The 26,499-nt window shown below is 40.7% G+C and overlaps 1 pseudogene; it reads right to left on the bottom strand.

Annotated features, from left to right (window-relative positions):
• Positions 1-425: 425 nt before the first annotated feature.
• LOC149214148 (70 kDa peptidyl-prolyl isomerase-like) overlaps positions 426-26,499 on the bottom strand; it is a 94,904-nt pseudogene continuing 68,830 nt past the window's right edge.

Raw genomic sequence — 26,499 nt, 5'->3', positions numbered from 1 at the left:
GATACTCATTGGTTATTATTGTGCTTTCTGAAGGGGAACCATCATCAGTCGTAGAAAAACTCCGAGAACATTCAACTACTGCAGTTTCATTGAAATAGAGAGTTGGTAACTGACAAACCTCTAACTTCTGATATTCTGACGAATCTTTTAAAAACTCTGGCTCAGAAACTGTAAAATCCATTAAAGAGGGATGAAGCAGTGAGTCTAATCCTAAATTAGTAGGTTTTGTTGATCTTTTTACAAGCTGTGCATTTGAAACAATAAGCGTATTCTCCCTTGAAAACAAAGGAAATAATCTTTTAGGCATAGGCGGGTGGTTCTGGTTCTGAGACATCAACTGGAACCGGTGTTGTACGTTACACACCTCTCCAAACCACACTAAGATGCGTTACATTACCACTGGAAGGGACTGCTGGTAGACTAGGCTAATCAAAACCACTGTTTGTCGTAGCTTCTACTTCATGAGAGGAATTCACACTCAGACAAGCATTTTTATCCTGAGAAACGCTCTTATCATCATAAAGAGCCTGAAGAACCTCAGACAACGGTGGAGCTGACATCATCGCCTTGAGATCTTCAATAAGACCTTTAATCACCAAAGAATGTTTAGAGGTGGCCCCGATGTATATTTTAATGGGTCCCCGGTGTCACCAATAACGGCGGCCTTGTGGCAATCAAATCCTTACCATCATTTGGCCTCTTCACTCATTCCATGTGATCCTCAAGCATTCTTTGTGAAAGCTCATTCTTTGTGACATATGCGTGCCAGGTATAAACCTATTCGCTTAGCTACTGAAAAGTAGGTTTCGAAAGCACCACTAATTTCACCGGAGGCATTTGAATCACAGTCCTTGATACCTTTTGTTATCAGAAAATCGAGCACAGGAATAATGTTTTTTTCTTTATTTACTTGCTATCGTACTCCAGAGTTTCTCTATAAGAGCCCTGTACTCGAGCTTCACATCCCTGTTGTTGGGCTCAATCTCCAGTGCTTTCTTTATGTCCAACTCTGCGAGCTCCAAATCTGCTGTCTGAATATATGCTTGTGCTCTTCTATATAAAGCCTTAACGTTTTGCGATTCAATCTCCAAAACCTTTGTACATAATTTTTCTGCTTGTGTATAGTCTTTCAATTTGAGTTTACAAGCTGCATTGTTGAGATTACAAGTGACCTTCAAGGGCTTCGACTGCTTCTTCTCCAGCCATAAACTCGAATGGTTCTTCATCAGATCCCTTTTCCTCAAATATGGTGCCATCCTCTAACTTCCCCGTGTATTTCACTTTGACCACTGCCCCATCATTAGGTCGTTCATAACCTTCTCCTTGCTTCAGGATTTTCTTCAGCACTTTCTTATCATCAGTAACTTCATCGACAACCTTCCAAGACACAAGCTCAAGATCCACAAACAATGTTGCATTTGGTGGCGCGGCTACATCATTTCCAATTGCTTCACGTCCTTGATGTCCAAAACCATACTGAGGCTTCACTGTCAACAATACTTTTTCTCCCTTCTTCATCGTTTTGACAGCTATGGCAAAAGCTGGACAGAAATATCCATCCTTCACATAAAACTCCACACCCTCCTCTGATTTTGATACAGCAGTTCCGTCCTCCAGTCTAGCCTCATATTTAACCAAAACTTCATCAGCTTCTTTTGGGTGCTCCCATTTCTTATACTTGAAGTATTCAAGGACCCTGAGTCAACATATGAAGCCTGAATACAAACATCTGTAACAATATCATCTGCTAGTTCAGTGCCAACGGCAAAACTCAAGTTTGCTTCAAGTTGTCCTGGAGAGAGAAAGCATGTGTGCTTGAAATCATAATCATTGTAATACAATGGTGGACCTTCCAAAATGCAGAGAAACTTGGGCATGTCTCAGCAATAGCATGAAGTGATGACGGCACCAAATGGTGGAAAGAGGACCACTCCTGCTCAAGCCTAGGAGCAATTGAAGCAAAATCATGCGTTTGAGTTGTGAAGATCTCATTGCCAGCCACTTGAATGAGTCGTTGCAATCGATGCTTATCCTTCAAAATCCGTTGCCAAAACAGAATTGCACAAAAATTTGCCATAAGTGTCTTTGTATGATAGGAAGAACCAACAGATCCATTAGCATCATTGTAATAGCTGTCCACATATTTATTGAACAAAGATTGCTGCCCAAATGGCTGTATGATAGGCATTGGTCATGCATCCATCAATGAACCAATTATTGCACCCTCTCTAAGAAACTCACACTGACCAAACTTAATGACAAGCATTGATGCCTCCAAAGAAAGGGGAAGACTCCCAAGCAAATTGCCATATAATGTTGGTTCATACTTTCCCTTATGATGAGATGGTGCCTTCAGAGCATCTAAAGAAACCAGCAAATCTAGTGCATCTTGAAAAACAGAACGCTGCACTAAGGAACTCGGTAGTGCAATCACTTCAATCCTTTCATTCTTACCAAGGTCCTTCAAGTAGTCCCTGTATCTTGTTATATCTGCACCTTTGGGGATTAGGTTGTTTTGCAGCTGCAACACTTCAGACTTTTCCCTTGTCTCTGCTTGGCAACAGTGGTGGATGCAAAGCATAAAAGTCACCATCCCACTCAAAACACTCCTTCACCCGTAATATTTCCCTTCAGATTCAGAACTGATGACAAGCATACATGCAGGAGCTTGAGAACATGCCACCTGTAAAATGCATCCACCCCAGAACTATTTTGCATGATAGCTGCTATGGATTCGGACAAATCCCCAATTTCGTAGCACGCTACGAAATCACTAAAACAGGTTGCGCTGCGAAACTGCTAAAGGATTCATGCGCTGCGAAAACACTTTGTCTTTAAGCTAATCTGAGCAATTTTTGGAAACAGAATTTTGAGAGATAACAGTGGCTCCACTTGGGATAGTGTGCCCTTGTGGTGCACTAAGAACCTGCAGTTCCAGTGCCTTATCCATTTATGACAAACAAAAATTTGCTTGACAAGCATCCCTTTCCAGCTCCTTGGTCCTTCACCTCGGGCTTAAACTTGATGATCACTGTAGGAGAAAGAAATCTACATCTACTGAAAAATAAATGCTCAGTCAACCTTGAGCTTATTTGCATTTTCCTACCTACCTACCCTAACAATTCAAACTTCCTTCTGCTCAATCAATATGAAATTTCCAATGTAGCCAATCCTCTGTTTTATCTGATATTTGACTTCTTTGACTGCATCGGAGTTCAGAGCCAATATGATAGTGTGATGACCGCTGCCACTGGAATTGTCTCTGATCTTTATAGGAAAACTGAAATACTGGAGTGTAAAACTCTTCCATGTAATCAGCTATAGGATCCCAGAATACATGATCAGCTTGATTTTTCTTGTAACTTTCTGGTTGTGCAAACTGATCTTCAACAACAGTGTTCAGTTCCTCAATCGTGAAAGAGAAAGGAACCAGCATTGTCTCCTTGCGTTCTGCCGTAGAAAACTTCTGAAAATAATGATCATGATTATGAAAACTGTATGCCTGAATCTGACCTTCTAAACCTTCAATTTCTTTCTCAATGTCATCAGCTACTTCATCCAAAAATCTCATCTTATCCTCTGCTTTACAGTCAAATGACTTTAGATACGAGAACAAGGACAAAGAAAAATTTTCACCTATTTCTTCATTAATATGATCATCATTCCATTGTTTGAAACCCTCAACTGAAGGAGAGTTTGCCACCACCTCTGACCTATCTATCCATTCCTCCAAAAACATAAGCCATAAGTCTTGAAATGACTTAACGGATTTGATAGGAAAACTTTCAATCCATTGTTTGCATTTCCCTTGAAGTGAATCATAAAATAACATAATGCAAACATCCTCATGTTTAACTCTAAGAAGCTCAGCAAAATGACAGAAATCTGAGATATGCTTCAGAGTTAAACTCAAATCTTCTCCATTAAATTTGGGACCATTCCTTAGAAAATATGCATCCTTGGGAAAATGATTTGGGAAACCATGAATTCCTGAAAAATCTATGCATGCATACCTTGAACTAAGAATGGTAGCTTCTGGGTCCTTCATAACTCCAGTGGAATCACCATGAACCTATGAATTTCGAATTCTTCAACAATGGAGTCGCCAAGATAGTTTTGCAGCCTCAAAAACCTTCTGAGCTCCTGCTACCTTCAGAAGTTCAGCTTCATAATTTCGGGAAAGAATAATCTTCAGGCTCCCGGCAGACGCACCAAAATGTTATCACAAAATCAGGTACTGAAGGCTGCCAATCAGCAAGACTCTGTGTAACTGTTTCAAACCAGGCTTTAGACTAAGGCTTAGCCTCCTTAGTCAGAGAGGGCTCTCTCACAGACTATGAATATTGACTAATAACAAGGAAAGATGGCTAACTCTTAAAACACATGAAAAATAAGCTGGCTGGACAAATATCAAAGTGATTCCCATTGGGCTTATGGAGTCTCACATATCTCAGCAAACAAGAAACACTATCCTTTCATAGAAATCAGGGCACTTTACATCTAATGTTCAAACCCAACTTACATAAAACACAGTTTGCCAAAACATACAGGAAGTCAGAGCATGATACATGAGTTCTGAGTGATTATGCAATGACAAGACTGTAAAAGAACACTAAAGAGAATAAACCATCATACATTTGAACCATTAGATTTATTGTGAATCCTGAGAAGAAACAACAGTCCTTTGCATTACTGAAATCTGCTATACATAAACCAAAATAGTCTTCTCTTTTATCAAAACATCCAACCCCTCTTACATTCATCTTTCAGCTCTATATAGAATGCTTACTCTACCTGATTCGAGCTCCCTCCTCCAGCGTGAGGGGAGCTCAATAATTACCTATGATGACACCTACTAACTTTTAACTAACTAATAATTACAGCTGACCACTAATTGACAGCGCTGGAATCCTAAAGCAAATAAGATCCTAATTCTACATCATGCTGGACATAGCATTTATTACAATTAAGATTCCTCCTCTGCCAAGTGGATTACTATAGCGGTAGCTTGGATGGCTTTAATTACAATGAACTTCATTCCTTGAAATCTGCTCTCTTTCTGGAAGCGGCTGTAATAGCATGAGATGAGGATTCAATGTTCCAGGTTAGCATTGGATGCTGGATGCGTTGATGATTCAATAATATTAGGATAGAACCCCTGTTTTCCCGGTCCTTGTCTTCCACCACTCTTCGAAAATGTAGCAGCATGTTCCCAGTTCTTTAATAACCCTAGGTATGGAACGTTGCCATGTTTCTGATGTGCTGTAGGTTGTATTGATGGACAAGTGTCTCTCTTTCAGTTTCAAATTCTCCAAGAAGTTTTGCAGCTTATTGTGCATCATCTCAGAACACTTTACTTGTTAAGATTGAGAAAATCTCATGGATGTCAAACCTTCTTCTGTAGTGTCTGCCATATGAGACGACACAGATTCTAACGAAACTTGAGTGTTTGTTTTTCCAACAGAAATTCCCTTGCAACTAAAAGCAGAGGATGCTTCAACTTTTGTTGATTCTTTCCTTGAAAAATCCACATCCATTTTACAACTGCTGCATCTATCCGACTTACAAACCTTTTGAGTGCTCCTTAAATTGCCAGAAATAGAGGACATCTCAGGCTTTGATGCATCTCCAACATTTGATATAGGAAACTCCATCTTTTTCACAAGATACTCATTTGTTATTATTGTGCTTTCTGAAGGGGAACCATCATCAGTCGTAGAAAAACTTTGAGAACATTCAACTACTGCAGTTTCATTGAAATAGAGAGTTGGTAACTGACAAACCTCTAACTTCTGATATTCTGACGAATCTTTTAAAAACTCTGGCTCAGAAACTGTAAAATCCATTAAAGAGGGATGAAGCAGTGAGTTTAATCCTAAATTAGTAGGTCTTGTTGATCTTTTTACAAGCTGTGCATTTGAAACAATAAGCGTATTCTCCCTTGAAAACAAAGGAAATAATCTTTTAGGCGTAGGCGGGTGGTTCTGGTTCTGAGACATCAACTGGAACCGGTGTTGTACGTTACACACCTCTCCCAACCACACTAAGATGCGTTACATTACCACTGGAAGGGACTGCTGGTAGACTAGGCTAATCAAAACCATTGTTTGTCGTAGCTTCTACTTCATGAGAAGAATTCACACTCAGACAAGCATTTTTATCCTGAGAAACGCTCTTATCATCATAAAGAGCCTGAAGAACCTCAGACAATGGTGGAGCTGACATCATCGCCTTGAGATCTTCAATAAGACCTTTAATCACCAAAGAATGTTTAGAGGTGGCCCCGATGTATATTTTAATGGGTCCCCGGTGTCACCAATAACGGCGACCTTGTGGCAATCAAATCCTTACCATCATTTGGCCTCTTCACTCATTCCATGTGATCCTCAAGCATTCTTTGTGAAAGCTCATTCTTTGTGACATATGCGTGCCAGGTATAAACCTATTCGCTTAGCTACTGAAAAGTATGTTTCGAAAGCACCACTAATTTCACCGGAGGCATTTGAATCACAGTCCTTGATACCTTTTGTTATCAGAAAATCGAGCACAGGAATAATGTTTTTTTCTTTATTTACTTGCTATTGTACTCCAGAGTTTCTCTATAAGAGCCCTGTACTCGAGCTTCACATCCCTGTTGTTGGGGTCAATCTCGAGTGCTTTCTTTATGTCCAGCTCTGCGAGCTCCAAATCTGCTGTCTGAATATATGCTTGTGCTCTTCTATATAAAGCCTTAACGTTTTGCGATTCAATCTCCAAAACCTTTGTACATAATTTTTCTGCTTGTGTATAGTCTTTCAATTTGAGTTTACAAGCTGCATTGTTGAGATTACAAGTGACCTTCAAGGGCTTCGACTGCTTCTTCTCCAGCCATAAACTCGAATGGTTCTTCATCAGATCCCTTTTCCTCAAATATGGTGCCATCCTCTAACTTCCCCGTGTATTTCACTTTGACCACTGCCCCATCATTAGGTCGTTCATAACCTTCTCCTTGCTTCAGGATTTTCTTCAGCACTTTCTTATCATCAGTAACTTCATCGACAACCTTCCAAGACACAAGCTCAAGATCCACAAACAATGTTGCATTTGGTGGCGCGGCTACATCATTTCCAATTGCTTCACGTCCTTGATGTCCAAAACCATACTGAGGCTTCACTGTCAACAATACTTTTTCTCCCTTCTTCATCGTTTTGACAGCTATGGCAAAAGCTGGACAGAAATATCCATCCTTCACATAAAACTCCACACCCTCCTCTGATTTTGATACAGCAGTTCCGTCCTCCAGTCTAGCCTCATATTTAACCAAAACTTCATCAGCTTCTTTTGGGTGCTCCCATTTCTTATACTTGAAGTATTCAAGGACCCTGAGTCAACATATGAAGCCTGAATACAAACATCTGTAACAATATCATCTGCTAGTTCAGTGCCAACGACAAAACTCAAGTTTGCTTCAAGTTGTCCCGGAGAGAGAAAGCATGTGTGCTTGAAATCATAATCATTGTAATACAATGGTGGACCTTCCAAAATGCAGAGAAACTTGGGCATCTCTCAGCAATAGCATGAAGTGATGACGGCACCAAATGGTGGAAAGAAGACCACTCCTGCTCAAGCCTAGGAGCAATTGAAGCAAAATCATGCGTTTGAGTTGTGAAGATCTCATTGCCAGCCACTTGAATGAGTCGTTGCAATCGATGCTTATCCTTCAAAATCCGTTGCCAAAACAGAATTGCACAAAAATTTGCCATAAGTGTCTTTGTATGATAGGAAGAACCAACAGATCCATTAGCATCATTGTAATAGCTGTCCACATATTTATTGAACAAAGATTGCTGCCCAAATGGCTGTATGATAGGCATTGGTCATGCATCCATCAATGAACCAATTATTGCACCCTCTCTAAGAAACCCACACTGACCAAACTTAATGACAAGCATTGATGCCTCCAAAGAAAGGGGAAGACTCCCAAGCAAATTGCCATATAATGTTGGTTCATACTTTCCCCTATGATGAGATGGTGCCTTCAGAGCATCTAAAGAAACCAACAAATCTAGTGCATCTTGAAAAACAGAACGCTGCACTAAGGAACTCGGTAGTGCAATCACTTCAACCCTTTCATTCTTACCAAGGTCCTTAAAGTAGTCCCTGTATCTTGTTATATCTGCACCTTTGGGGATTAGGTTGTTTTGCAGCTGCAACACTTCAGACTTTTCCCTTGTCTCTGCTTGGCAACAGTGGTGGATGCAAAGCATAAAAGTCACCATCCCACTCAAAACACTCCTTCACCTGTAATATTTCCCTTCAGATTCAGAACTGATGACAAGCATACATGCAGGAGCTTGAGAACATGCCACCTGTAAAATGCATCCACCCCAGAACTATTTTGCATGACAGCTGCTATGGATTCGGACAAATCCCCAATTTCGTAGCACGCTACGAAATCACTAAAACAGGTTGCGCTGCGAAACTGATAAAGGATTCATGCGCTGCGAAAACACTTTGTCTTTAAGCTAATCTGAGCAATTTTTGGAAATAGAATTTTGAGAGATAACATATTCCTAGAGAAAATTAAATAAATAATGATTTATTCAATTATTCTCATGGGGTTTTTTAATTTTTAATCAGAAAATAATTTAATAAAATTGCTTTACTAAATTATTTCCCGTGGTGAAAGTGATTTTATTATGGTAAAATTAATCTTACATGGTGTATTTCGATCCACCTAATTAGAAATGGCTCTAGGTGATCATTTTTTGGTGATAATAGATTGCCCCCCAACGTATGAGTGTTAAGAGAAAATTGTATGACCGAAATACGTTGTAGGTTACACTTCCATGATACACTAAAGGGGAGAGAGAGAGGGAAGTGAAGAAATGCAAGGAAGGAAAAAAATGGAGGGGGCGAGACCTACTAAACTGATAGAAGTATACTTTTATGTTGGAGTACATGATCTCAAATGTGGCGGGGGAGTCATACCCATACCCGCCGAGATAACTACATACAAAGAATAACGGTGATCCCAACAATGTTGGATTGAGCTACAAAGTACATGACATGTGATATTCTGACATCAATGGGCCAGAAAATAATATAATGAATCCCATATACATAATATGCCTAGAAAGACATAGGTCAATACTGAATGTAATAACATCTAAGTACATGAGTCATAATGCCCCTCTAGCTGACATGGCGAGGGGGGATCACAACCAAAGAAAACCTTCTGAGCAGGAAAGGGATATGAAGATATGAATGGATCATCTGAAGGAGACATGCATGTTGTGGGCGCTGCAAGAAGTGGAAACTGAACCCATCACATCTACGAAACTACATATGAGGCTGGATCAATGTCTACGGATATGCAGGCATGTGGGGGGCTACCTCAAGGGTCAACCCCTCATGAGGTATGGAACATATCACACATGGCAGGAAATCACTTAGTATAATTGTTTGGATCATCGAACCATCAAGTGTAAGATTCTCAATCATGTGATAAGGAGCCAGCGTCGAGCACATGAGAAACAAGCAAGTCAAAGGGAAATGATGATTCCCCTTGTTTGATCCGAGGCACCGAATAAAGAAGAAATATGGAACCAAGGTACACTGCCCTCTAGACCACACTTCTGGAATAAATGTGTTGAGGTCGACAAAAGAGGTCCCGCTAGAGTTAAAGCAATGAGGAGTCCTTAACAAAAGCTCAAGGTATCAGAGAAGAGTGACTGATGGAATGATACCATAGAAGATTATGGAAGGAAATGAAATGAGTGGCATACTAGTGACTTTCATTGTCAGACCATGATATGTATGGTTGACTTGGTAGTGACTAACTTGATTTCAGAGGAGATGGTCAACTACTCGAACGAGGGATTTTCAAAGACGAAGCAGTATAGATAGAGGCCAAATATGAATACAATGGGATGGATGTGACACAAATATGTGTGTAATATAGTAACTGGACTCAAGGGGACTCGGAGAAAACTCCATAGATACAAGGGTGATTCATATTGGATGCTCTAAACAAAGGTGACTCGATGATGCTGCCACATGGCGGGAGTCCCAGTGTGAACCATAAAAACATGAGTAAATGATGGTTACTCGTGACGAAAATCGACACATGAGTCAACCAATGCGTGGGTAAAGTTACCAGAGAATAGATTGCTCAAACGAATAAATTTGATTTTAATAGGCGACAAAGTGAGACTTCATGTAAAAAATGGCTTCGTGTTGAAGTGTCATATGACAAAAAGAAATGGAGACCCATTAGAGAACTCGTTGAGAGATTTCCTACGCTGCTAACAATTCATCAAATGGAGCTATAGTTTGGTCGTAACAGGTAATGAAAAACTATGGTTTTTCTTATAAAAGGGATTTTTGCCCCCAAATCCAATTCATTTGCATAGTGAGTTGTTGGAGAATTTGGAGAGGAGGAGAAGGCCCTAAATCTTGAGGATATCATAGCAAACAAACTGACCATCGGAAATCGAATCTGCAAATTTCAGGTAGGTGGCCTTACTTGTCTAAAAATGGCCTTAATGCTTATTGGAAAGATGAGTCCTCGTGAAGAATAAAGGTAATGAAAGGAATACATGAATGAACTATTAGAGAAGGTATAGGATTATCCCCACCCACCAAGTCAAATATGGGGACTAAGTGGTAAGTGTGGTGTCACATAGAGTATAATGTTTCAATGTATGGTATGAATCATCGACAATATGCAACGTGTATATGGCTTGCCGGAGAGGCCGGTAGGAAAAACTATCCAATGAATGAAACGATAATTGACCATACCTAGATCGGTGGGTTCTAGGTCGAGACTTATTTTGATCAAGTAATAATGTGGCTAAGGGGGGAACCATCATGACCCCAAGCATGGGATACTACTCCCCAACTTATGTGATGGAGGGGATTGATATGGTATGCAAAGGTGGGAATGATGCCCCCTAGTAGTAGGAATTTGTGAAGCGTCATTTTGTTCCAAGTGATCGAATAATTGATTCAAGCATCTTAGCCCAACTGGCACGAGATTCTCAAAAGGATGATAAGGAAATGTAGGGGCATATGTGCCCCCTAGTTTTGGATGGATGGATGTGGAATGTTATGGACATTCCGAATGTATTTCGAATAGTGGACTCTAAACCCATAGGGATGGTACATAATCTGGTTATGCATGATGTGTTTCACCATTTGTTTATGAATGTTTTCTTATGGAAATAACGAATAAAGGATGTAGTAAGAGAAAGGAAATGGTTGATTACCAATATTTTTTGGGACTACATATAGGATTCAAATGGAATAAATTTGTGCGTTCACATACATGGTGTCACTATACCAAATAGCGGCTTTAGATATAATGAGCTGATGCTCACTTGGACAACAGAGTGGTGAAAGAACAACAATGTCTAAGGGAATGGGTTGTTGATGTAAGATGGAGGAATGATTAAATGGATCATCCCCACAGTGATCTAAAGTGATATGGGACTCTATAGGTTTTTCTAAATTGGAAAGAATATTGGTACTGGAGTCAACACTACTAGATGAACTAGGAGGGTTGGGGAGAATTGCTTCTCCTGGACTCTGAAAAGTTGATGCCCCCTTGCCCAAAAATTATGTGGCAATGTAATGGCCACAAGATGGATTTTGTTGGAATGCATGGGTTCGAAGTAAGGGGTTAGTGAACCAATCGACCTCACAATGGATGAAGTCTTTGGACTCCACAACATATTGATCATGGGTTTGCTGCGAAAAGAAGTACACACGATGATGCATATCATCCCAAAGATAATTAGGGATGGTCATGGATTCCGTGACGTCTTCATCGGAATGGAAGATGGGGGGACTAGAGGAAGATATACTACATGATGAAGAGGAGCTACCTGCGGCATCTTCATGAGAGACAAGGTTCACATACGCACTATCAAGGTTGGGAGACAGGTGACTAATAAATGGGAGATCTACCGATGTTGAGACCGAAGTTTTCATCGAAGAAGCTTCAACAATCACAATAGGAGACATATAGAGAATCCTGATATATCGATCCCATGGATGACGACAGGTAGAGAATACAAGTGGTACTATCTTTCATCTTGACATGACGGGCAGGGATCACGATGGGTGGCTGAGAGACCTCTTGGTATGGCATAGGAGTGGGACTAGAACTCATAGGTAGAGTAGAGGTGGAATCACTACAAGCGGCATCTAATTCGAAAAGGACTTGAAGTGTATCATGAAAGTCTTTGAGATAGGGACAATGTTGAGAATAATGGCCATAGTTATCACACAAAACATAGGGGTGATTCGTGTGTAATGTTCTATTCTTCTTAGCTGACTTAGTTAAGGTGACATGGACCTCAGGAATGTTAGAATCATGGAAGGTATTGGAGACCACATTCTTGATATGAGGGAGTTTAGGACAATTATTGGTGGCATGACCAACAACATCACACAAAGCATATGGAGGAATAGACTTTGGTAGCTTAGGATGGGTTGGAGTTGTTTGGGATACCTTGTTGTTGGTTCCCCTTTTCTAGGCTTTGCTGCCCTCACCAGATGCTTTCGCAAAAAGATTAGGTTCCTGTTGAGGTTGTTGTGGAACTGAAGCAAAGGGAGGGGTAGGAACAACAGGTTTAATTAGGGTCAAAGCAGTGTAAGACTTCAGTTGATTTGGGGGAGTGTTTACAGGAGGATCAATGTACCAGAATGGGATCCCCAAGGTAATGTTAGGTAAACTCAACGTCTATAACAGGTGTAGAATAAACTCTCGTGGGTGGAAATAAGAACAATATCTAACCCGAAGGGTGATGACCTAGGGGAACTGCTCCAAGATGGTTAAGACCTGGGGGAACAGTGTTGGGATGAAAGGGATTAGGAGAGATACCACCAGAAGGAAGAGGACCTTCAGGAGTGATATTGGAAGGCTGGGTTGAGTTGGGAACAACAGGTTGAGAAGGTGATGGATGTTTTGAAGGCATACCAGACTTCTTGTGAGCATCATGTGATGCTTGAAGCATGCAAACACTGGATGAACTAGGCTCAAAAGGACTAGGTGGTGGACCATAATAAGTGTTGAAAAGTGTCCAACAAGAAACGCTTGTTGAGATTGCAACAAGATGATGGAGCTTAGTGAAAAGAGTCGCCTTCACTAAGTGGGCCCGCATGCAAATTATGGCGCAAAGTCTATTTTTGGATCACAGCAGGAGTGATCACAGTAGGGGTGATCACAGCAGGGGTGATCACAGCAGGAGTGACCACAGCAGGGAGTGACCACAGCAGGAGTGATCACAGCAGGAGTGACCACAGCAGGAGTGACCACAGCAGGGATGATCACAGTAGGAGTGATCACAGCAGGAGTGATCACAGCAGGAGTGATCAATGTCTATTTTTAGACTGGCTGTCAAAAATAGAAAAGTCAAATATTATTGTCTCATAATAATATTTGGACTATAAACTTGATCTTATTCTCTTAGAGCACTTCAGTTTGAGCTACAAATGTGGCACATGCAGCTGTCAGAAGGAAGTACGGTTTCTTTGTGGGTCAGTTGAGTTGTTGCATGCATGACTTCAGTTAGAACTCAATTAGTTGAGTTTGGTGGAGTTGATTGTAGAGTTGATGGAGTTGTGTTCAGTTTGACTTGGTTAAACTAGTTGTAATTAGTCTAACTGAAAATAGATTAATGGTGAGTTGTTAAAATAATTATTAACTCATAATGCAACTATAGAATACATCAGTTAACTCAGTTGCATGTCAGTGCATGTTTAGTTTAGCAGGGACAGGTCTTAGAGGATCAGGTTGCTATCAGTTGTGACTATAGTTGTGCATGATGATTTGCACAATCAAAGGGATTGAGTATGCCAATTAATTGGCCAATACCAAGTATTATAGCCTCTGCTCACGTCTTTCCTAGTGTGAGTGATTCTTTGGAGGTTAAATACGAGTTTGGTAAACCATTCTCATTCATTCTTGAGCAGGTATTGAGCTGTGGAGGCAGGCAAGCAGCGGGGGAGATTTGGAGATCAGATCTGAGCTGTATTGTGTGTAACATGTGGAGATAGTACTGAGTACTTGTGAGGAGTATTGTACTATGTATTGTTACATGATTCAATCAATATAATATACAGATAGTTGGGGTTTTTAGCGAGATGCTTTCCCCGGGAAAATACTGTGTTGATATGTGTGATTGATGCTTCTATGTACGCCTGTGAATGTTTCTGCTTCTGTAAATTGATGATCAACGTAGAAGAGGTTATGTATTATGCATGTTCCGCTTATAAGTGTATAATCAGGATAATCTTTGTGAATATGTGTCATATTATTCAAAATTTCTACATGGTATCAGAGCTGCTTGATTTGTAGAAGAGATTTTTACAGGATATCAAGCGAGGATTGATCATCGGATCTATTATTCAGAAAGTGTTTACATTTTATTTCTTCAGGCAGAGTCTGTAATCGGGCCAGGTAGCCTCTGGATTCATCCTTCTTTTGGAAGGTGAGATATCCGGTGAATTCCCAGACAGTCAATATCTGTACAAGAAATACTTTGTTGTCACGAATTCTAGATCGGAAGTGGTTGAGTTTTTGAGCTGGTGGAATTCGAATTTAATTCCAAAGCAAGAGATAAAACTCAGAAACATTAAGTGTGAGAATGGAGACAGTATGCCCCAGTATCTCACAAAGTTCACCCAATGCCGGGATGAGCTGGGAAGTGTGGGGGTGACTGTCAGATGAGGATGGTGAGTCTAGCACTCCTTGACCTTCCTAATAGTTGGCATAGCTACCAGGAATCGGTGAATGGAAGGGAGAAACTGCCAGGATGGGAGAGACTTTTGTCGGATCTTGTGCAGGAGGAGATTAGACAGAGCACCAGAGACGGTTCTTCATCCATGCAGGATGAGGAGAACTGTGCCTTAGTGAGTAAGGTGAAGAAGGGGAAGGAGAAGGGTTCTCTTTCCGAATCCTGTTCTTCCAGTGGTGGGAAGAAGGTTGACAAATCGAAAGTGCGATGCTTTCGTTGTCATGAGGAAGGTTCACGGGTCAAGAACTTGTATGCTCTTGAGGTTCAAGATGCATGCAAAGCCTTCAGCAGCGAGGCAATTGATGGAGACTTGGTGGTTGAGAGGGAAGGTATGTTACCTTTCAACATGCAGAGCCAGAAGAAGTCTCAGACGATTATGGAGGAGCCACGATTGGTGCAGCAGATTCAGGAGGTTGTGGAGGAGCCACAACATGGGAAGCTGAGTGGAGATGGCGTAGAGACATCTACTCATCCAGAGACCTCCAGTAGCGGGAAACTTCGAGCCAGGTGGGCAGAGGGATCGCATGCAGCCATACCTCCAGGTAGGACATGGGGTGGTGTGGATTGATCGTCCCAAGGAGGAGGGGCAAGATCCTTGAGGTACCCAACCTCTTGGATGAGACCTTGCTACGGGAGCCCCTGATGTGGAGTATAGTAACTGACTGATTGGGTAGAGACAGATGCGGATGGAGCGGCAGAGAGAGCGACAGTGCAGGGAATCCCAGGACAGCGCATAGTTAGCAGGCTGCAACAATGTGAGAGGCACAAGTGTTTTGCACAGTGCTAGGTGGCACAGAGAGGTGTGAAATGGTGTGAGATGCATGGAGATGTTGCAATAGCACAGATTTCAGAGAGAGAGCACTTGTCAGCAGCAGGTAGAGCTTCAGCATCAGAGGGTGTTTCTAGCCCAACAGGGAGGTCAGTTGGGAGGTGCAGTGCGGATGCAATGCTGGGAGATAGAACCAGCAGCAGCATAGATGCAGTCAAAGATCAAAGTGACAGAGGCTAGAGTAGTCAGATACTGAAGAGCACAGAGATGCAGAGTTTTCAGTCGACAGAGGCAATAACAGTCAGAGACTTTGATGACAGAGCAAGTGGACCAGCCAGATGAGTTGCATGGAGAACATTCCAAAGTTACAGGATCGGGTTTAAGAGGAAGCCTTTCTTGTTGAGAGGGAGTGTTGAAAAGTGTGCAACAAGAAATTCTTGTTGAGAATGCAACAAGATGATGGAGCTTAGTGAAAAGAGCCGCCTTCACTAAGTGGGCCCGCAGGAAAATTATGGTGCAAAGTCTATTTTTGGATCACAGCAGGAGTGATCACAGCAGGAGTGATCACAACAGGGGTGATCACAGCAGGAGTGATCACAACAGGGGTGATCACAGCAGGAGTGACAACAGTAGGGATGATCATAGTAGGAGTGATCGCAACAGGAGTGATCAAAGTCTATATTTAGACTGGCTGTCAAAAATAGAAAAGTCAAATATTATTGTCTCATAATAATATTTGGACTATAAACTTGATCTTATTCTCTTGGAGCACTTCAGTTTGAGCTACAGATGTGGCACATGCAGCTGTCAGAAGGAAGTACACTTTCTTTGTGGGTCAGTTGAATTGTTGCATGCATGACTTCAGTTAGAACTCAATCAGTTGAGTTTGGTGGAGTTGATTGTAGAGTTGATGGAGTTGTGTTCAGTTTGACTTGGTTAAACTAGTTGTAATTAGTCTAACTGCAAATATACTAATGATGAGTTGTTAAACTAATTATTAAATCATAATGCAACTATAAAATACATCAGTTAACTCAGTTGCATGTCAGTGCATGTTTAGTTCAGCAGGGACAGGTGTTAGAGGATCAGATTGCTATCAGTTGTGACTATAGTTGTGCATGATGATTTGCACAATCAAAGGGATTGAGTATGCCAATGAATTGGCCAATACCAAGTATTATAGCCTCTGCTCACATCTTTCCTAGTGTGAGTGATTCTTTGGAGGTTAAATACGAGTTTGGTAAACAATTCTCATTCATTCTTGAGCAAGTATTGAGCTGTGGAGGCAGGCAAGCAGCGAGGGAGATTTGGAGATCAGATCTGAGCTGTATTATGTGTAACATGTGGAGATAGTACTGAGTACTTGTGAGGAGTATTGTACTATGTATTGTTACATGATTCAATCAATATAATATACAGATAGTTGGGGTTTTTAGCGAGATGCTTTCCTCGGGAAAATACTGTGTTGATATGTGTGATTGATGCTTCTATGTACGCCTGTGAATGTTTATGCTTCTGTAAATTGATGATCAACGTAGAGGAGGTTATGTATTATGCATGTTCCGCTTATAAGTGTATAATCAGGATAATCTCTGTGAATATGTGTCGTATTATTCAAAATTTCTACAATAAGCACCAAGAAAGGTGGAATATTTGTAGACTCCAAGAGAGACATTGATGAGGGACAAAACAACCTGATTGTTAGTCATATATGAGATAGTGGAATGAGGTGAATTCTGAGATTTCAAATTATAGTACATTAGCTAATCGATAGAGACAATTTCCATTATGAGGGAAGCACATCTTATGGTGAACCGCAGAAGTGACAACTGACATAGCATAGTTATAACTATAACCCAAAAGGATGTTGTAATCTAATGTGGCATCAATGAACTAAGCCAAGGGGTTGTGAGGGATGATTGTCACAAGCATGGAGAGTGATGGTGGATGGGCGCATGTCCGGTGAACTAAGTCGCTTGCAAACACTAGCATCCATCTCACAGGTGGAGGTGCCTTTGTCTATGATGCACCACTGAACAATGGCATCTCTTATGGATACTGGTATTTGTAATGCAACTGATGATGGAAAGGGAGGATGTTTTGACTTGTCAATGTCAAAGAAAATCATACAATCATCATGGGGATCCACAACACCCAAAGAAGAGGGTAAATATTTCCATTGGGATGGGCACGTTTGGGGGACTTCCAGCATTAACATGGAAGTAGGATATTTCGCCGAGTCATCTACTATGTTATAGGTATGGGTAGCTTTAACAGAAGAAACATTTCGATGTAATGGACCTTTGGGGATCTTGGGTATAACCTCCAACTTAGGTGGAGGGATCTATAAGGTACCATTTGATGATGACAAAGGCTTAGTGGAAACTTGGGATTGGGACTCAGTCGCTGACTTAACAGGTGGCTTGTCATATCAGTACGTTTGAGTGTGAAGGTTTTTTGGTATTGACCTCATAATAGTTCATTGTAATAATTTGAGAATCATTATGACTAGATTGTGGAGGCGGGGGAGCTACATGACCTTATGTAGGTGGAGCTGAAAGATATCCTTGGTGAGGAAAGGGATTTGTAAGCACATTCGGTTGAGATGAAGTAGGAGGAGGAGGAGGAGCTATGGGATGCGGTCCTCTAGAAGTAGTTGCTTGAACTTCCCATACTTGATGCATCTGAGGTAAAAGGGGACACTCATGAGTATAATGGCTATATATGTCGCAACAGGCATAAGGTTTGTTCATACGAAGACCCTGTTTTGCTTGGGTTGTCTGCCCTATGGCTGGGTTGTGGGATTAGACTGGTTTCCCTAAGGTGCATTAAGCGGTGGACCCTAGCTACCTTGATTACCTTGATATGGTTGGTTCTGGTTATCTTTCCACATTTTCCTTTTCTTGGGATTGGTAGGGTTGGTTGCGCTCTGCTGAGAATACACTTGACCTTGTGGAGGAGGTTTCTATTGTGGAAACAGTGGAGGATACATGGGGTGTTGGGGCACTGGTGCATACAAATAATAAGGAGATGGGGAAACATTAGGATAAATAGGTGGATCAACAATTGGCCCTGGAATCTGTTGGTGTGCATGGGGATATGCATATGACATGTTGGGACTTGGATAAGAGTTTCCATGTAGAGGATTGGGGGAGGGATAGGTGTAAAATGAAATGGTCCCTCCCTAGAGTTCACCGTAACTCTTCGAATGTGGAGCATATGGTTGAACCTGATGGTGTGAAATGGTTCCAACGATACCACCAACGACATGATATTCCCCTGGTGCTTTAGTAGTGTCAAACCAAGGAAGATTGGGGATGACAGTATAAACATAACCTGATTGGGCATAGATCAGATCAAATTTCAAGGCTACTTGGAGCGCATCTTCCTCAAATTGAGGGAAGTGAGAAGCGACATATTTAGAAATGGGGGCCAAAAGAGATCTAAGGAACCAATCCATATAGATGCGGTCTTCGAAACCAGCAGTTGTACATATACTCCTCCTTCTATGCCATTCCTGAAAATGGTCGGATAGGCGAGTGACAGAAGTTTGATGGAAAGAAGTCAATAGTTTAGTGCAAATTTCATAACAGAGAGGTAAGTGGAAATATGCAAGAAAATCTTTGGAAAGAGTTGCAAAAGTGGAATGAGTGACTCTAGTTTGATTGACATACCACTTAATAACAACTTTAGCAAGAGTGTGTTAGAACAGGAGAAGACAGATAAAGTCTTCCGTGATAGAATTTGATGAAGACCACATATGGAATGAGTGAACATGATTTGTGGGATATTCTCCAAGATTACCTTCAAACGTTGGGATGTTTGAAGGAATTTTAATAAGAATAGCTGGCTAGTTAGGATTGTTAGCCTTGTGGGAAAATGGCCCAAAAATGGATCCAAATATGCTCTTGAAGGTCTCCATAAACCAGCAAAATCATGCCAATGGATCCAAATTTGCTCTTAAAGTCTTCAAAATCTTCACTAAGATCATCCAAAGAGCGAAACCATCACATGTCGAGAGCCCTTGGAAGGGCGGAAAAACACTATCGGGAGGCTAAAACACTCCAAAACAGTGAAAAAACAAAGTATTGCAAGCATAAACATGGAAACACACAGCTTCCATTAGATCTGGCTGATCAACGGCCCAGATCTAAGTGGCTAATCGCATCAGTGGTGGCCATCGGAGGCAATCGAAGTAGAGTCGCGATGAGATCGAACCGAGTGATACGCCGATCACCGATATCAGCGGGGAGCATATGCCATGTTATATGAAGGACTCGGGGAGTGAGCGACATGCGATTGTGATTTATCGCATCGCTAGATTGCATTGACACTATTTCATGGGGCGAGGCCTATGCACAGGCATGTGTGAGACCCAATGAGCCGGACTCGACGACATTATATACGATATTTGATAAATTTTCAGGTCTGCAGAAAGGTTGGTTTTAATGCATTTTCCATGTATTTCGTTATATAACGAAATACAAAGGGAAACAGGGGCAGTGCGATAGCGATGGAACCCGGACCCGATGGGTTCTCAGAATGAAAATATATAATCTTTGAAGTCCACGAGAGGGCATGTTCTCAATGTATTTTGTGTGTTTTCATTGTTTAAACGAAATACAAAGGAACCTTTAGCCAGTGCCGATTGCGATGAAGCCCGGACCTAAAAGGGTCCGGGAAGTGAAATATATAATATCTGAAGTCCGCCAAAGCCATTTTTTCATACATTTTCAGTGTTTTTCGTGTATTTCATAATATGAGGAAAATACACAGGAGCAGGCTTTTTGCGACTTGTGATGGCAACAAGGGCAGACCCGAGAGATTAATAAACTATTTTTGAGGACTTTTGAAGTCCAAAATACACAAAGAAGGCGGGATTTATTAGTGATTGCAGCATTTTTTGTGTAAAAATAGAAAACAATCATTGGAAACGTTTAAAGGGATTTCACAGGCCTGAAGACCCTTTCCATTACCTAACAGAGGCGAGGACGGGAATAGACAGTGCAACACAGCCACATCAACCAGAAACGATCATGGAACCACAACACAACACAGCCAGAACAAAAAAAATGATTGTGGGGCATCTCTGGCATGGGAGAACTCCCAGAGAGTGAAACAAACTACCCAGAATATCTGAAAGCAGTTACTCTTATGTCAGAAGCAGAAAACTTCAAGCCCATGCTTGCCTAGAGGGCATCAAATCAGTTAACAAGGTAGATCAGACAAATTAAGAATCCGAGCCTCTTACAGCTCAGGAGCATTGTAAACAGGCTATAAATAGCTGAAAGTAAGATGTAATATAGGTTCAACTTCTGGAGATTGTTCCTCCTTTGTTCCTTCAATCTTCTCATCTTCATTCTAGAAATATAAGCTTCTTTTGCTATTATATGTTCAATGTCCATTCTCTTTGCTATTCTATGCTTGCACTTGAATAGGTTATTCAGGTTTTCTGTTGTGTCTAATGCCAGATAACTGTCATCTTATCTTTGCATTGATAAATTAGATTTGCAAGTATCATTTACTTCCTGTAGCTCTCCATTCATATGTGGTCATATATGCATCTGCTAGTACAGTCCGTATTCTCCATCTATCCATTGAATCTATAAATTATTGAGCATTAGTGGTCTAAAGCTTTTTATTGGTGAGAGTGTTCATGCATGTCTTGAGTGAGAATATAGCTGAAATGGTTATCTGACTTGATCCAAACCATCATCCATTCCAATAGTTTTGAGAACAATATTGAAGATTATATGTTACCAGGCATCTCCAAGCTGCAACCTAGGAGAGTTTCCTGGAATGATAACATAATTGGCACTGTTGCTGGGGAAAGGAAACTGAAGCTCAACTTCTGTGGGAAATGACATAGATCCAACTTTGATGATAGACAAAGTCTGTGCACTTTTTGGTTTTAATCATCTATCTGGCGACTCCACTTCATATTTCTGGCTCAGTTTGTGAGGCATACTCGGAGAAATCCTTAGAAGCTACAAGCTGACCTAGTACCTGACCCTAAAAAATTCATCAAAGAGAGAAAGGTATTGCAGAAAGGAGCATCAGGTTCAGGTAAAACTAAACAATATTCTATATCTCTTCAAGAAAGGCTTGTAATAGAACGAATACATGTTGAGAGTATAGCATCTAATACTAACAGTGAAGGAAAACTCTCAGAGATTCATAAAGCTCCTTATTCTTTAGGTTCTCCTTTTGTTGTAAGCCCAAAGGAAAACTAACCTCCTATCCATCATACTCCTTTAGTCTTATCAATCACTCCTCAGCCCTCTATCATTCAGACTGCCAATACTCTTTTAGCCACCACAACTATGGCATGTCCACAAGAACCTACCAAAATGGAAAGAATCATAGTTTCTAGGTATTATGGACCTCTGATACTGCCCACTCCTTTGAATGCCATGCCTATTTGAGAATATAATAAATATAGGCCTAAGTCCACTGGGACTGAAGGTGTTACTGCAGAATAACATCTTGAGTCATTCTATAGCTATGGTGATAATCTGGACATTAGTGAAGATGATGTGTGGATGAGAGTCTTTGTCCAAAGCCTAGATGGAGAGGCTAGAAAATGGTTTAGATAACTAACCCCAAGATCTATAGCAGATATTGAAGCTTTATATGATTCATTCCTAAAGCATTAGGGGGATAAGAAGGATCTCCTCTACTACCACAATGAGTTTGGGAACTTAAAGAGGGAAAATGGTGAGTTGCTGTCTGATTTTAATAAGAGGTTTAACCGTATGTACAACAAGATACCAGCTGAAGTAAAACCCACTACTACCTCTGCTAAACTCACCTATGCCAGTGCTTTTGACTCTGACTTCTACCTACTGTTGAGAGAGAGGCGATGTGCTACTTTGGCTGACATGCAGGATGCAGCCTTGGAAGTGGAATCAAACATCATGGCTGCAGAGAAGCTCAAGGGAAATGTTGATAGAAGAATATAGAGGGGTGCGTCTTCATCATCCTCTGATCCTAAGATAGATAAAATGACCAAAATGATCGAGTCATTAGCCTCTGAAATCTCCAAATTAAAGGTTGAGCAGCACTCAGGGAAAGGAAGAGTGCCTAATACCTTTTGCTCCTAGAAATCCAAATCCAAATCCATATAGAAGAACTAATGAGTAGTTGCAGATTTTGCAAAGAAACAAAGATGCAAATGAAGACCAAAGGGTGAAGGCTCCTTTTCAAAATGCAGTCATGGAAGAAGAGAAGTTTGAAGAAGATGATGAGATCCATTGTCTGGAAGACAAAGGCAATGCTTCCTTTTTGACCTCAGCTGCCTATGAAAATTCATTATGCAATGACCAGATCAACCAAGAATGGGATGGTAAGGCTATTCTACAAACTGTAGATCAGCAAAGATATAATTTGAAATCAAAGATAGATAATGCCAAGGAAACTCCTGTTCAAAGAGCTATTGTCCCTGCAGTACAACAAGATAATAATAAAAAAAAACCGGCAGTTGATCCCATCATCCTCAAAGCTCCAGCTCATGAGGTAAGAGGCCTTGACAAGTCTCTTTCTCCTTTCAGTTTTCAATCAGAAATTTAGAAGCTAAGAATACCTATGCCTTTGATTGAACTAGTGAAGAATGAGTCCTTCAAAATATCCATCCTCAATGCCCTTGAGCCTAAAGCCATCCAAGCCTCCACTGACCATGTAAATCTGCAAGATGACAAGCCAGCTGTTATTCTCAGCCCAATGATTGAAAATTGTGAAGACAACTCCCCATCATTCTATGTCTCTCTGACTATTCATGAAAAAATCCTTCACAACTACCTTTTGGACACTGGAGCCAACCATAATTTAATGCCCAAGGCTGTCATGGATGAGTTGGGTCTTGACAACACCAAGCCTTATCATGACCTGTTCTCTTTTGACTCTAGAAAAGTGAAGTGTCTAGGATTAATCAAGGACCTAGCCATCACTTTGTCTCATCTGCCTATGAAAAGCATGATGATCGATATTGTGCTAGAAAATGTACCTCCCAAGTTTGGCATGTTGCTTTCCAGAGGTTGGATCAAGATATTAGGTGGATCATTACAAAATGATCTGTCCTATGCTACTGTCCCAGTTTTCGGAGGTGAGAGCAAGAGATTATACAGAGAGGCGCAGTTGGATTATATCATCAGCAATGAGAAGAACCCTACTAATCATCCCATCTATGCTGTTGACACTGATTTTGGAGCATGTATTATTCATATTGAAGAATCCTAGTTGGCCTCCATGTAGCTTAAAAAACTAGTTTTCCAAATCATTGAGGAAGAAGGCCCACAGATTTGGGACAGTTCCTTTGATGGAGCTTGCTCTAAGGAAGTTGTTTGGGTAGGTGTAGTCCTTGTGTCCCCCACACATTAATACATTCATTTATCTTTCAAATTAACCTTTCAGGTCACAAATAACATAGCAGAATATGAAGCTTTGATTTTGGGCTCAAGCGCTGCTAAAAAAATGGGTATCAAAGGCATGAAAGTGTTTGGAGATGCAGACCTCATCATTCAACAGTTCAATAAAGAGTTCCAAGCAAAGCATCCAAGGCTGAAAGCATACAAAGATGAGGTATGGAGGCTCAAGGATTCTTTTAATAATTTCAACATTTCTTATATTCTGAGAATGAAGAACCAACTTGTCGACTCCCTTGCTGTGTCTACTAGCACGTTTATTCCTCCTTTGCCTCCTAAATTGACATATGAAGTTCAGGTAAAATATAGACTGTCTCTGCCTGACAATGTCAAATATTGGAGAGTTTTTGAAGACGATGAGGAAATTAACAGGTTTTTACAAGTCATTAAGGAATTTGCTGAAACGCACATCGACCAAGAAAATGAAATCATGGAAGAACGCGGCCGGTCTAAGCTAAAAAACAAGTTCAGCCAAGGAAGCATCTTGCAGCTGCCTAGTAATCATATACCAAAAGGATTGGTGCCTCTGGAGAAATTGTTCGACCATAACGATGTGCCTTATAAGCATGCCAAAACAGAAAATGAGTCTGTTGTTTATAAACACAATATAGGAAGCCTAGCCCATCCAAAATTCATCAATCTATCCACTCATTTGTCTTCTGCCCAGAATTCTGAGTATTGCACCCTCATGAAGCAATTCGCTGATATTTTTGCTTGGGAATACAATGATCTTAAAACCTATGATATGAACATCATTCAGCATAAGATTCCACTGGAAAAGAACACCACCCCTTTTAAGCAGAAATTAAGACCTATCAACCCTCTCTTATTACCTTTGATTGAGAAAGAGATCAAGAAGCTGTTGGATGCCAAAATCATAGTTCCCCTAAGGTATTCAAAATGGATAGCTAACCTTGTGGTAGTGAGAAAGAAAAATGGAGAAATCAGGCTTTGTGTTGACTTCAAAAATCTGAACAAGTGCTCTAAAAAAGATAACTACCCCCTGCCTAAGATGGAACACTTGCTGCAAAGAGTTTCAGGGGCCAGAGTCATGTCTTTCTTAGATGGATTTTCAGGTTACAATTAGGTTGTTGTACATCCAAAAGATCAGGAAAATACCGCCTTCACTACTCCTTGGGGCACTTTCATGTACTCCAAGATACCTTTTGGACTAATGAATGTTGGGGCTACTTTTCAAATGGACATGGACATAGACTTCGTGGGAGAGAAGGAAAAGTTTGTCCTTATTTATCTTGATGACATAATAGTCTTCTCCAGCAGCCACAAAGACCATTTACAACATTTGAAGAAGGTCTTCCTAAAGTGCAGACAGTTTGGAATTTCAGTAAACCCAAAGAAGTCACAGTTTGCTCTAGAAGAAGGCAAACTTCTGGGACATATTATTTCTACTGAAGGTGTGAAGATTGATCCAGCAAGGGTTCAAGCCATTCAGACATTGTCCATCCCAAGGTCAAAAAGGGACATTCAATCCTTCCTGGGTAAGATTAACTTTGTAAGGAGGTTCATTCCAAACTTTGTAGAGCTTGTAAAGCACATCACTTCCATGCTGAAGAAAGGATCAAAAATAAAATGGACAGATGCTTCAAGAAGCTCTTTTGAAGCCATCAAGCAAGCTATCATGGAAGCTCCCACTCTAATCAGCCCAGATTACACTAAGGAGTTTTGTATCTTCTCTTTTGCCTCTTATGATACACTTGCAGCAGTTTTGTTGCAGAAAAATGATGAAGGCATAGAGCACCCTGTAGCAGCAAAACTTTAAGGGATGTTGAACTAAGGTATGACCTTATTGAAAAACAAGCTTATGCTCTCAAAAAATATTTAAAGGCATTCAAAATTTATATTATGCATTCCAAAGTAGTTGAATATGTACCTTCAGCCTTAGTAAAAGATGTCTTAACTCAGCCAGATATTGATGGAAAGAGAGCTAAGTGGATTGTAAAATTCATAGAGTTTAACATAGAGGTAAAGCCCACTAAGATTGTTAAAGGCCAGGGCTTGGCTAAACTTGTGGGTGAAGAAAATTTCAGCTTGTTAGACATAAATTGGATGGGTCTAAATTCAGATGATGAGAAAACAGAGGGAGCAATAGAAGAACAAAATCAAAATCAGTCTCTGGTTGAAAATTTAGCCACCTGTGAATGGTATTCTATCATAGTTCATTTTTTGTAGAAACTAAAAGTCCCTCCAGGGCTTATCTCAAGTCAAGCCCGGGCCATTAAACTCAAATCAGCCAAATTCTGCATTAATAAAAATCTGTTTTATTGGAAAGACCCATCGAGAATCCTCTTAAGATGTCTAGATAAAGAACAAGTTGTGGAAGTCATACACCAGTTCCAATCTAGCATCTGTGGAGGGAATCATATTGGAAAACCACAGCCCACAAAATCCTGAGGGCTAGGTATTATTGGCCTACTCTTTTCTCTAATGTGTTTTCTTTTGTGAAAACTTTTGACAAGTGTCAGAGGTTTGCAGGAAGACATCAGCTAAAATCTCTGCCCTTGAAGCC

Source organism: Pinus tabuliformis, chromosome 1_1 (genome assembly GCF_031772625.1).
Source record: "Pinus tabuliformis cultivar Carrire ecotype Pingquan chromosome 1_1, CPIR1, whole genome shotgun sequence".
NCBI lineage: Eukaryota > Viridiplantae > Streptophyta > Pinopsida > Pinales > Pinaceae > Pinus > Pinus tabuliformis.
Note: the sequence above shows the minus strand (reverse complement) of the source record. Positions and strands in the feature narration are given on the sequence as shown.